Source organism: Amblyomma mixtum, chromosome 10, assembly GCF_055824585.1.
Source record: "Amblyomma mixtum isolate Tamu chromosome 10, ASM5582458v1, whole genome shotgun sequence".
NCBI classification, from domain to species: Eukaryota; Metazoa; Arthropoda; class Arachnida; order Ixodida; family Ixodidae; genus Amblyomma; species Amblyomma mixtum.
In genome coordinates, this window is record NC_143021.1 from 185,632,190 (window position 1) to 185,645,536 (window position 13,347).

Below are 13,347 nucleotides of genomic sequence, written 5' to 3' on the forward strand. Positions count from 1 at the left end.
TGTTTGGCTGGCGGTGGCCGGTGGTTGTTTTGTGGTCCACGCCGGCGTACGCCAGCCATTGCGCCACTTTCGTCGTTCCAGTCTTCGTTCCACGCGCAACCAGAGTAACCCTCAACTGTTTTTGCGCGCGTCTTACGCCGACAACGTTTCACCGCAGCTCCTGTAGTGGCCCGAGTGGTTCTTCTTCCTGCCGGGTGTCCGGCTGCCCGACACAACGTCGGCCATGGCGGTAGGTCTCTCGAAGCGCTCGCCTCCCTCCCCATGCCTCTGCCGCGGTTCTTCTTCTTCTTCTCTTCTCGACATGTTCTCAGCGCACTCTTCTGCGTCGTCGGATTTTGTCCGTGCTGTGCTCCGCGCGCACCTTCAGCCTGCTTCAGCTATCGTCGCCTGGATTATCGCCGTGCTGTATTGTTTTCAAGAGGGACCTTCGGCGTGCGCGCCTGTCGCGCTCCTTTCCATTTCACGCGCGCCTTAGTGCGCCCGTGTTCATAATCTAGGTTGCTCATCGGCTGCTGCATGTGCTTGGCTACATCTGCTTTGCGCACACTTGGATACACTGCTTGCTCGTGTTTTTTGGTAGCGTCGCACACTCGGTGCAAACTATCATGTACATACCGCATCAAGGCAGTACGTGATCAAAGAATTGGCGTTGACTGGCGGCCTGGTGCAGAGCGCGTGTGAATCGTTTACGTTATAATGACGACGTGGTAAATTAACTCTTATATCGTTGGCATTCGAACCTCCGTGTATTTGTGTCGCTGCACTGGCGGGGAGGCTTGCATTCCAAATGCATTAAAGGCTGTCTTCGTAAAAGGAATGACTAGAGGCTGCATGACTGGCATTGCTTATTTCATTGTTTGCTCAGAGAAAGCGTTTGTTGTAAGTGAGCAGTAGCCGCTATTTTTCATTGTTAAAGTAGCAACATCAGCCAGCATGCATTATCATTTTTACACTTGAATGACTGAAAAAGCATCACAGCATTGCCTTCATTTTTTTTTCTTGTTGCTTGCACAGCATGAATTGTGCCTACAGATTGCACTTTTGCATGCGTTTTGCATTTTCGTGAGCAAATGTTAGGCAAGAAGTTTCAAAGGCACCGTGTATTGACCTGGAGTGCTCGCTATTAATGTAGCAGTATTTGCCATGCTGAATATCAAATCTACATACTTCAAAGCGTGTTTAGCACCTTGTCTGCATAGACTCTTGCCTTCAAGGAGGGCTTGGAGGTTTCACTTATATGCTTAGTGTTAGAAGTAACAGCCATCACTGATGATAATACTTATTACAGACATGTTCTGCATGTACAGTCAGGGCGGAATGAAATGCAAACACACATATGTCGTACTTTTCTACTTTACAGCGAGATATTCATTTAGAAAAGGCTTGTAAATGAGTACTTCAGTAGATTCTTTACCCTGAAACATGAATTAGGCTAGCTGTATACTGCAGTTGAAAGCACACAGGCAAAATAATTTGTCTTGTTCATCCACGTGGCTCATATTTCATTCCAGCCTGACTGTACACTACTCTCCCAGCAGGTACCCCAACTGAAGCATGCACTGTCTTGTGAAAAATGCTGCACATATGTTTTAGAAGGGTGCGTGAAACAATGTGCAGCTGCTAATATTGAACTATTAGTATCTGAGACCTGATATTCAACTGAATCATCAATCTGTCTCCTGCTAGGAAGGCACAAGCATCACGCCCATGGCTAATTCACTGCCCTTCACCCCTGTATTGGTTTCACTCCTTGAGTTATGGTATTAATAATTACCAATTTTACGACAAGGATATATGAGAGCACATTGTGAGCTAAATATGGTTAATGAAAGTCTTCCACTCTGTACAGTGATGTGGTTGGTCTTGTACATCTTTACTAATGTCTTAATTTTGCTTTATGCAAGCCTTGCCTTCCTGTTGTATCCTATGTCCTCCATGTCCTCCTATGCTATCTGCCTTCCTCCTGGTCCTCTCTTCGGCCATTTCTCCTGTTTCCTTTGCACTAACTATTGGTCCGGTGCCTGCTGGGAAAATGACAGCCAACACTAAGTCCCTTCCTTTATTTCCATGAAATCTTCACTGCTACTACTAATGCTGATAGTACTATATCAGTATTTTTGTGATAATAATGTACAAGATAGTAGCTAAGCCAATGGTAGCTGAGTTGAATATCATGCATGTCTTGCATGCGATATATTAACATATTCACTATTACAATACCCTCGATTTCTTTCAGTTCAGACATTTGGCCATAGATATTTTATGCTTTTTTTCTAGTTTAGTCCACTCAAACAAACTTTGCTTTTTGCATTGCAGGTAGAATCTACAATGAGTGCCGCTCTGTCTTATGAGCAGGAAGCAGTATTTATGGATCCTTTTGACAAACCTTCTGTCGCCTTATTATGTGCTGAGCCTTCATCATGGGGGAAGCAAATGTCATGACTTGGATTTCTACAGAGGTGAGACATCACACCCAGCCTCATTTTTTCTGCGACGTGCTTAGGGGATTAGCAAACCTTCGTTTAGTACTTCTTTCACCTTTTTTCAGTGCTCCGGCATGGTGAATAGATATGGTTCTCTGGCTATAACATAATGATATATGGCCACATTATAAAGGCGTATGAATTGCTACACTTATACTATTTTGCATGGCCCTCTTTTAATGCTTTTTCAGCCTTGGTTTGTTGAAACGAGTAGCAAAAATGAACACAAGAACGAGAAAGAACTAGGACGTTCTATATTTTACACACATTTTCTGGCTTCAGCGAATTAATGCCAAATAGCCCAGTTCTGCACAATAGTTCTTTCAGTTAAGCACAGCTGTATCTGTATTAACAATTTTATGCAGGGACAAAAGGCATTTTGCATTTATATTCTGTACCTCCTCAGTAGCTCAGGCAATATGAAAAATTAATTTCATTTTTTTTTCTTTTATAGTACAAGATGTCATATAGAGATCAAAGCTATCAAAACTGAATGCTAAACGTGCACAGTTCGCGTGTACTTGCAGAGGCTTGTGAACAGAGCCCATAGGATTTTTTCCTTTATGCAGAATGGAAGATTGAATTTTTTTTTTGCATAATTAGATCGTGATTGGAGCATGAAGTTACATGTTAGAAGATGAAACCTGCCATATTGTACAGGGTCATCCACTCTTAGTGCGAACACGCGAGCGCATGGCTGTGCTCTTTGAAAGGCTCATTGGAAGGCCATCGAAACGAAGTGGCAGATGAGGCGAAACACCACATTCAGCTTCTTCTCCAGCGCCACACTGCTGCGATGAGCGGCTGTGTCACTTGCAGTAGCTGTCTGAAAAGAGCGGCCATGTGTTCGCAGTAAGAGTGGATGACCCTTTACATTTTGTATGCTAGAGTGCCGACTCTTGCATCCATCTAAAAACATTCATACAGGTTATCTGGTTAGCCTCCTTCCTTGATACCACATTTCTAGAAATGATACTTAACTATGTCAGCTTTATTTTGATCAGAATTTATAAGAATGTATCGCATACACCAAATTTTGTGATCATATATGACAAAATTCAAAAGGAGATTCATGATTGGTATTGTTTAGTCTAGGGCAGTAAAATGCCATGTACCTAGTGCAAAGTAAAATTAAATATGACCAGTCTAACAAAACAAACTCCTTTTTTTAGAGGGAAATCTTTCGACCGAAATGCTGGAGTGGCTTGACGTGATGAAGACATTGACAGGAGTGCACTCAAAAGTACCCATATTTGGGATGTTACGAGAACTGGCAGACAGCTCTTCAAGCAATTGGTGAGTACCTTGGTGCTCTGCTTCTGCTGTTTCGTATGTGACCAGCTTTTGTTTTTACCTAATAAGGGTGCGTATCCTTAAAAATATCAGCACAAATTGAAGAGAATTTCGATATTCTTGCATGAGATGCCACTGCGAGAACTTGAAAATGATATCTCGCATGTACACTTCACTGCTGAATACAGTAAGCACTGCTTGATAGCTAAGTGCCTCTGACGTATGAGAAAATAGATAGGTTGCTGCACATCATGTGGAACTGCCCTGTCGAGCACTTTGTCTTCGGGAAGTGGATGATTAAGTAGTAATTTCTTAAATAATGTCTAGAAAATAACACAAACCACACGACTGGGAAGAAATAGCTGATGCAACATACTGACTCGAATGACACCATGTGCATGAAGGACCTTATGGAGTTGCCTGCTATGTTGCACGAGAAGAAGGTCACGCAGGATGGGTGTCAAAGACGAGCTGATTCAGGTGCCTTGTTTCTGTCCCTAGTACTCACTGCAGAACTCAATGAACAAGCAGCAAAGGTTACAGCTGAGCATGGCCAGACTCTTGCGCTTCCCTCCACAAGCAAGCTGGAAGCACAGTCCTTCGATACCTTTAATGCTTTTGCTCACAACATACATTGTTGCAGCACGTGGCGAGGAAAGGTACACATCCTTGATTTTAGTGCCAGTGCACTCACAGGCCCCAGTAACAGATCATTGAGGTATCCTGTCGTATCAACAGGCATCTCATGAGGAATGAATTCTCAGGCTTCAGAACTTATAGTGCTCTTTGCAGAAAATGTCCCAAAGGTTGTTGCCACATGGACCTTTTCGAAATAATGGCCCAGAAAGACGAGCCTTCCTTATGTATTTTGTGAAAAAATGCCTAAGACGTGGGTATTTCTGCTTCTTCATGGGTGCTGAAATGTTTGTGAGGGAGATGTTTTGCTGATATAGAACGGTTTTGCAAAAAGACAAAAAGAGACTTTGAGGCTGTGCGAAGCAGCAGGAATAAAGAACATTTCACAGCTGATGAAGAAGCAGAAAGACTCACGTTTTAGCCCTTTTTTGCACCAGACACATGAGGACACTTCATCTTTTTGGTTCATTTCGATCCTGGCGCTATGTGATTCATTTGCCGGACTTGGGCAAACAAAACGTTAACAAGTACAAATTAAGATCCACATGGCAACAGAATTTGGTTAGATTCCTGTAAAGAGCCCATTCTGAAAGCATGAGGATACGCTCCTTGTAAGGCGTACTGCAGACTTATTGGAATACCTCAGTGGGCAGTGACCGGTATCTATGACTGCATTTTCATTCGAAATCGGAGATCTGTACATTTTCTTGCCCGTGCTGAGATAATGGAAGCTGTGAGCGAGCATGAGACTTGGGGAAGTGCACTTGCACATTGCTTGTGGGCAAGTTTTCGGCCATACTAAGATGTTGCCATTGTTCCTTGCTCACTAAGATTTGCAGTGAGTACTATGGACAGCAAGAAGGTATCTGCATTGAATTGTTTTTGGCACCCATCCTGAGCTACCTTCTTTTCGGCAGCTCAGGGCATTCATGCACACAGTGTTGTCCAGGTAAGCACATTGTGTGTTTTTTCCTGGTCCTGTGGATTTTACTTTCTTTCCTATAAAGAAAAAGTGTATTTGGTCAATGAAACGTAATGGTTTGGGTCTCATTAAATATTTTTGCAAGGCCCTACAAAAGCCAGTTGGTCAATAGTGAATAGTTTGATTGTGTTTGCTAAGTGAGGTCTTTCTTATGCTTTTCAGATGAATCTGACATCAATATGCAGACGTACAATGTATGCAATTTGTCATGAAAATAAAACGTATGTGCCTTTACTCACCCAAACACTCTTCTTTCATTCTAAGCCACATGCTTTGTATGTACGCAATGCACAACGTGCATAAAGGAAGAGCTTGTGTAATAGTACTTCATTTCTTCTCCACCTGGACTGCTATTGTACATGATTGAACGTGAGTCAAGACAAGTTGATCAGTTACACAAATTAAGAATCTGTATGCGGTTGACAGCTTATATTCAACCTAACACTCCATGCCATCATTCTGGCCGCACCATGCACAAGCAGTGCAAGTATGACTTCAGAGGGCTTGCCAGTATGGTCGTCTGGCTTTAAAGTTTTGTTCAAGCCATTGGCGACAAGCCGCATCACTTGAGTACACGGAAAAAAGGTCCAAGAGAGGTTAAACGTAAGAATACGTAAACAAATTTTTTACGGTTGGCTTACGTATGAGTACACAGAGAAGGGTCCGAAAGAGTTAAACGTAGGAATACGTAAACTAATTTCTTTTTACGGTTGATGTACGCACTGAGTCCTTCATAAGGACTTGCCGTGTTTCTCAAAGTGACCGTTTATGAATTGCGGAAAGTGCTCGGCAACGCATTGCCTCCAGGTTTCTACGTAAACTTGAGCAAATTTTTTTACAGTGTACCCTACCGGCCCGATCATTCTTAATACACGACTATCACGGACATTGCCCGCAAGGCTGAAGAGTGCCGTCAGCTGGCCCGCACCTTGACTTCCGACACCCAAGGATACCGCAAAGACCTGCACGACAAGGCCAGGCCTGCTGTGACCTTCTAGAACCGACTCCCTCGTTTGGCTTTGGGTTCCTGCCGACAGCAAGTTCTGCATCAAGTACCATGGCCCTTATCGCGTCATCCAACGTTCGTGTCTTGTCAAATACCTCATTGAGCCAGTTACACCTTCCTAGGACCACCGCCGTCGCGGTCGCGAGGTTGTCCACGTAAGCCGCCTCAAACTGTACTACAACCCGCTTGTCGTCTCTGCGCCGTTAGTCGCCAGGATGGCTATTCCTTCTCGCCGGGGCCATTGTATGAATAAGAAGAGGACGACTCCGCAGTGGCGCACTTCGTCGTCATCGCTGGTGGTTCGGGCGCGAGTCTCGTGCTAGAGCTGCTTCCTTCGGCTGGTTCTGCCGTCCTGCTGCGACCTGACCGCTGCGTACGTTGGTCTCCGTGACCCCTTAATAAATCCACTGTTCAGAAGAAACTTTTTGAATTAGAAGACCGCTGTATGGCACACAATTGTCAACAGGGTTGCGCATCAGAATACAGCTATGATGTGAAAACTAGTAGGATGGTTGGCTAGTTATGAGTGGTAACTTTTTAACAGTAAATAGGTTACCTTTTCGGTTACCTGTCACTGTAAACTAAAACAAAAACAGGTGAAGTAAGCCAAATTTAGTTTTTGAAAATCTTGGCACGAAAGGCAATGCTAGCTGGCTTTTGAGTAAAAGTAATACTCAAATTTGAAATTTACAATGCATAAGTGAAGGGCGTGCTGAGGTGGTGGTATTGTTGCATATGCTCCACAGTTTTGTGATTTGATGCATTTCCGGTTGTTTACATGCTAGTGCAGACCGGGAAGTACCGCATAGTGTTTTTTTTTTTTTTTTTTTATGGCGCTCTAATGTACCAATTCGACTGATGCTATGAGGGACGCTGTAATGAAGGGCTCCAGAAATTTCGACCATCTGGGCTTCTTTAACGTGAGCTGGCATCGCACAGTACACGGGCCTCTAAAATTTCGCCCGCATCGAAATTCCCCCGCTGCTGCCGCGGCCGAACCCGCGTCTTTCGAGTCAGCAGCCGAGTGGCATAGCCACTGATCCACCGCGGAGGTGCACCACATCATTTCCGCCTACTAGCTAAACACTGCTCCTTCACTATCATCACCCGCTTAGAGCAGTTAATCAGATAAATAGTTTGATAAATTGCATCTAGGGCACTGAGAGGAAACCATGCGTGGTCGTCATGAAAATATTGTGTTTCTGTTACCGGGACAGTTCAGTCGCAGTTCCATCGCTGCCATCAACGCGCAGTCCACGTGATGCCCCGCCCTCTCTTTCAACCCAACACGAGAACCCAAAGAAAACTGGCCTAGCACGTTCTTAGAAGTAAACTGTCCCTTGTGTTCTAGTCTGAGGGATGTCTAATTAAACTTACGTTACATTTTTGGGACGAAAGCAATTGCTTTTGCAAGCGCAATGAAAGTGAGAAATTGCTGAAAAATATAATAATTACTACAAAATGCAACCGTTTAAGCTGAAAAAAATGCCCCGATTCACTCTTAGGTCCTTTTAACCACACAAAATTGCCATACTAAGTCACTGACGAAAGTCCGTAGTTAATTAGTAGAAAAGAATATTGTTGGAGAAAAAAAACTAATTTTGCAATCAGAAATATAAATCGAAAACAGTCCGCCAAACTTCCGAAAAATAAAAATCTCTAGCTATAACTATTGCTGTTTAGTCTCCTTATTTACTGAAAGGTGTGCAGTACACCGTAAGTAATATCCATGTCAGTTTTTACATTTTAGAAAGCGCAGTTGCTCATAGCCCTGTGCCCCACTGGTTATTGGCTATTTCGATGAGTTACATGCACTAGAGGGTTTGCTTTGCCAGCAATGCCTTTAAAAACAAGAATTTTGGCGCCATACGGACGAAATTTGTTGAGCCACAGCGCACAGGGTAATTGCTGTTTCAAATTGCTAAAACTGATATGTGTACTATTTTATCATGGGATACGCGCCTCTGAGTAATAAGAATACATACAGTAACAAAGTATAGATCGAGACAGTTAAAAGCTAACGAGCCAAATTGTTAATCAGACTACTAATTAGCATGTCTTAGCGGCACTATGATGGGCTACATCGGTAGCGGCGCCGTGTGAAAAAAACGCTTTAATAACGCTAAATGTCCAGTTTTAAAAATTGGAGATTATTTTATGTCTAACACCCTGTATAAGCAGCACCACACTCAGCATACCGCTTTAAATACTGGTCTAGTAACGCTATAAAGTAAAATATTTCTAAATAAATGCAATTCCCTCCACAAAAGAGACTGCAAACAGCAGGCATCTGTGTCGGATACCCCTCCCATGCTTGAATGCATAATGACAATGAATACTACAGCTACATTATCAAGTGGCAGGTGACTTGAATTACACAGAACAATATGTATTTGCATTATATATAAGTTACATTTCTAATCGCTTCTTTTTAAAGAACTCATTTAGATTAGTTGAGGGTTGTATCAGAGAATTCTTAATTGGAGGAAAATATTAAGGTCGATGGAAGGTACAAAAAAAGAGATACCACTAAATTTCAGTACACACGAAGTACGAAAGTGCCGAGAAGCCTACATGGGCTTAAAATCGCTTGTCACCACGCACATTCCGTTTCTGGAAGTTATGTTATTCCTGCCGAAGATAATAAACAGTTTATGCCCACCAAGGGAGGTGTTTTCCGGCAGTAATGGGAGTATTTATTCTTCTAGGAACTGGTCATGTGTGCTGAGAGAATGTTTTGGATGCCTACAGCGAGGTTTTGAAATATAGCCTCTAGAAATAATTTTTACACCCATTTAGGACATATCGAGGAAATGACCAAAAGTATACCTACTTAGGGACGTATGTTTTTGTGTACTCTGCTCTCAGAGTTTTCTTGAACCTTCTGATGTCTGGGAGCGTGTGAGCAAGCGCCGGAGTAATAATTTCACATGATGAATTCTACAGCTACAGTAGGCATAACAGTAACACAGTATAGCAACAAATTGCCCGCGTTCCTGGGGGTCGAGGAAGAATTATACCAGGGTCGAGATTTCACCTGAGGTGTTACGCGGCATAATCCAGGGAGGTAAGTTCGCACAAGACGGGGACGCTGTATGCTATGTCCAGAGCCACCCTGCGACGATAAGCCGCGGCACAAGTATTATCCATTACGGCTTAGCGGTTGCAATGGCAGCTTGGAGCATCCACGGCGCCAAGCCGGTGGACACGTCTGCACACACCACCGTCTCGGCACGCACAGGAATCACTTCTGACCACACAGCTCACGAGCGTCACTGCACCTATACCGGAAAGCACCCAGCACCTCAAGCACCGAATTCCGTCTGAACGCTCCGAGGAGCTGTTTGGGGCAGTCCGGAAATCCACAAAATGAACGCCCCTAGCTGCCTGGGAAAGGAGCAGGGCGTACACAGCCGGCCCTCCTTCGCAGGACTAAATAGCACGGCAGGACGAGCGATGCAGGTTGCAGCCCAGCGAGCACGTAGAGGCGCGTGAAGCAAGCCGAAGACGAGGCACTCGTCGTGGCAGTCGCAGATGTAGGGAGCAGAGGGGAGGTAGGGAAATGGGACCCCTAAGAAGCCGCTGAGAGGGCTGCGGTGAAGCATGGCCAAGAGGGTCCCACGATGGGGTCCCACGAGACCGGGCGTCGTTGGTGGCACGAGCAAGGAAGAAGGCGGGGAGGCCAAGATGGGAGATGCCGCCGTCGGCCGAACGGCTGGAAAACGATGGGCCCGTGGGGAGAAACGGCGGCCGACGCGATGTGCACCACACGACTGTCGAAAGAGACATATTAGCATTCATTAAGCTTCACAAATTGACTTTCTTATCACTATAGTACATTGCTCATCGTCTGGCAACAGTCTTTAAATCTATTTTTATCCATATTATGCACCGAACCATTCTATGGATGGGGAACATGATATGTTTCTGTTCTACTATATGCGCTGCCGGCCCACTTTGTTTCTGTCACTTTTAGGAGTGACTCTTGGAATTGGAAATCGGAATTCACTGCTGGCACTTCAACCATCGTGAAAACAAATTGTGAGCCTAATACCCCTTTTACAAAGTCATCTCGGAGTCTCTCGAACCGATAGTATATCGGTTCAAAGGCCAGCTGAGCTGTGCTACACGGGCATCTCTCATGCTTTTCGAGTCAGTTGTCTATCAAGCCAAGGGAGCAGCGCGGAACTCTATGGAAATTGTCAGGTCCGTCTATCTGCGGCTGCGCGCACTCTCTAACGAGGGAGCGCTCGCAGCAACTTGTTGCTGAATAAAATCAGAGCAGTATCATCTATGAAAAATATGTAGCTTGAAAATTAAAATTCTAATTTCCCGAGAAAAGTGCACGCCGTATGGCAAAACACTGCACTACGGATATTTCCAAAGCTGCCAGCGATAGAAAAATATCCAATACTAGCTTCCTGAGAAGCGCATGAATGCCACTACAGGTTTTCCAAGACAAAGAGGTACATTTCAAGTTTTGTTGTGATAATAAACAGATTTTTCTTAATCGCTTCATTTTACACTTGATTGTTAGCTGCTAGCATGGCCTATATGTAATTAGCGGCGGTGGTGGCGAAACATCAACCTCCTAGAAGATGATGGATCCTCTGGAAGCCGATCGAGTTTGCACTGTAACAGCGGCATACCTCCTTTGAGTTCGACAGCTATCGAGAATATCGAAGGGTTTGGACACTATAGTGTTTCAAAATGCCCCTGTGACAGGAGTATTAGTAAAACACGTTGCGGGGCTAGTTGGTACGCATTTTCTTTTCTTCAAATTTAAGCAGCGCTAACGTTTAAGACGAACACAGAGGACATGACAGGACGGGCTGCTATACAGGACGGGCGCTGACTCCAACTGTTTATTGAACACGTTTTTCGCAGAACATATAAGAAAATACGACATATAAGAAAATACGAACGAAGTTTGGGAAACGCATCAGACTCATGCCTGAATCTAATCACCTTATGCCGTTCCTGCAAGGACCTAAACGATCAGAACTATGAGCAACGGTTTGACAAGATCAAAGTTCTAACCAGGGGCAAATATAGATTACCTCGGGAATTATCCGAAGGATTTTTTATCAAGTCAAGAGGCGACATGTGTGACAGAACCACCTCTGTCTCTCTGCATGCCAGCGAATTCAGATTGCTTGAAAATAAGGGACGAAATGCGTTCTGCTCACCTTAATCTTCTTTTGCTGTCATCTTTCAGAAGAAAGAAACCGACCTCACTCTAGTCTTGCCCCCCATGCCGTTTCTTGGCCTTTCCTTCTGTGGTCAGTAGTAGATGCGCATGCGCTCACAGTCGTATTTTCTTATATGTTCTACAAAAACGTGCGCCCGTCCTGTCATGTCCTCTGTGTATAAGTCTTAAAAGTTAGCGCTGCTTAAATTTGAAGACAGGAGTCTTATTTGGCATTCCGGGTTGCGAACTCAAATATTTCATTGTTTGCCCGCCGTCAGTGCTGTACAACAAGGCATTGCCGACATGACCAGCCTCCCGAATAGATGCTGAGAAGTAAATATGGTGTATATAACAAAAACTAACATTTGCAGATTTTTTCCTCTCCACAATAGGGGACCAAAAGGAATTGTTCGTATGGCCAGCTCCTTAAACGCACGCAACTAAGACATGATGAGACACTTAATATAAAGAGCAGCATTGAACGTAAGGTTCAACAAAAGTTTTGTATGGGCTAGTCGGTGGTTCATGTTAAGGAAGGTAAGAGCAGCGCAAAAAGACGGGGACACAAGAGACACACATCCAACAGGACTGGCGCTGAACAGTTCAATGTAAGGTTGAACATTGAACTGAGATGCCGCCAGTATTCCTCAGCCACCAGTATGCCTCAGAACTTAGCCAGCAGCAGACACGTTCACATGGATTCAGTTTTTAGCTTTGAGGGTTGTACTATGTGAAAGAGGACACAAATAAATTTTTACACCTGCACCAATTTTGCAGTTCCAATAATGTTCGAACAACTTGGAATTAAAAAAAACATTGTCAGGGATCTCCTGAATTAAATTCCAACTTCATTCTAGAAAATAAGGTTTCTTCAACTTCATGAGCCAATTTGACAGCACTCCACTAAGAAAATGTTCTCAAACTACAAAGAGTTCCAGAGTGCTCATGCAGGCTAGCTGTCCCCGGACAGCTTCCAGTGCAGCCTTATACGACCTTTCAGCAGCTGTCTTCGTTTAAAAGCGCTGCTTTACATTGCATTAATTCAGAATAGTTGGCTCAGAAGCATTGTGAAGAGTAAAGCATGACCGAAGATACACAGTTAATAAAACACGAAAGATAAACCACATCGCAGCGTAACAACTGAACTCATGTTAGTGGCACCATGTCCGAAGGTTAATATCCTAAAAAAGACAGAGCCCGAGATACTCCGCTCTGTAACATGTATGCTATTTTGGTTCTGTTTTTTCTGCTATATTTTTGTAGCAGCTTCGTCGTCAGACATTATGTCACCGGTTTAAAATTTCAGTTGAGTGCCTTGGATCGGCCCGTGTTCCTTATTTCTTCAGTGTGAACCTCGTACTCTCTGCTTGCTTCGTAAAATACTTTGAAGTTGTATTTTCTTTGAATGCGCATTAGGATTCTTCGAACACTTCCTGTAAATCTTCTGTTTAGCTCCACTCTTCAGATGATTCAGTTTCCTCGTGAGGAAGGAAATGTGGTTATCACACATTATTGGCATGTGTTTCTGAGACATTACAAATTGTCATCTTTTCGTTAGTGTCATAACTGTTGTGGATACTGCGCGTTAACACTACTTCGTTCTTAGCCACCATGGCAAGAGTGGCTTGTGGCATTACTCGTCTCGTGCACAAAATGGGGAACCAGTGCACAGTAATTACCACTTGGCGTACTCTCTGGTGGCTTTTTATCCTCAAGGAAATTTATGGGTACCAGTGGTAGTGCAATGAAAGACAAT

The 13,347-nt window shown here is 44.0% G+C and overlaps 1 long non-coding RNA gene across 1 annotated transcript; it reads left to right on the forward strand.

The window, feature by feature from the left end:
• Positions 1-196: 196 nt before the first annotated feature.
• On the forward strand, positions 197-3,781 carry LOC149327945 (uncharacterized). Its single transcript, XR_016286277.1, has 3 exons — positions 197-229; positions 2,317-2,459; positions 3,656-3,781. It is a non-coding gene; the product is annotated as an uncharacterized LOC149327945 (long non-coding RNA).
• Positions 3,782-13,347: the final 9,566 nt, after the last annotated feature.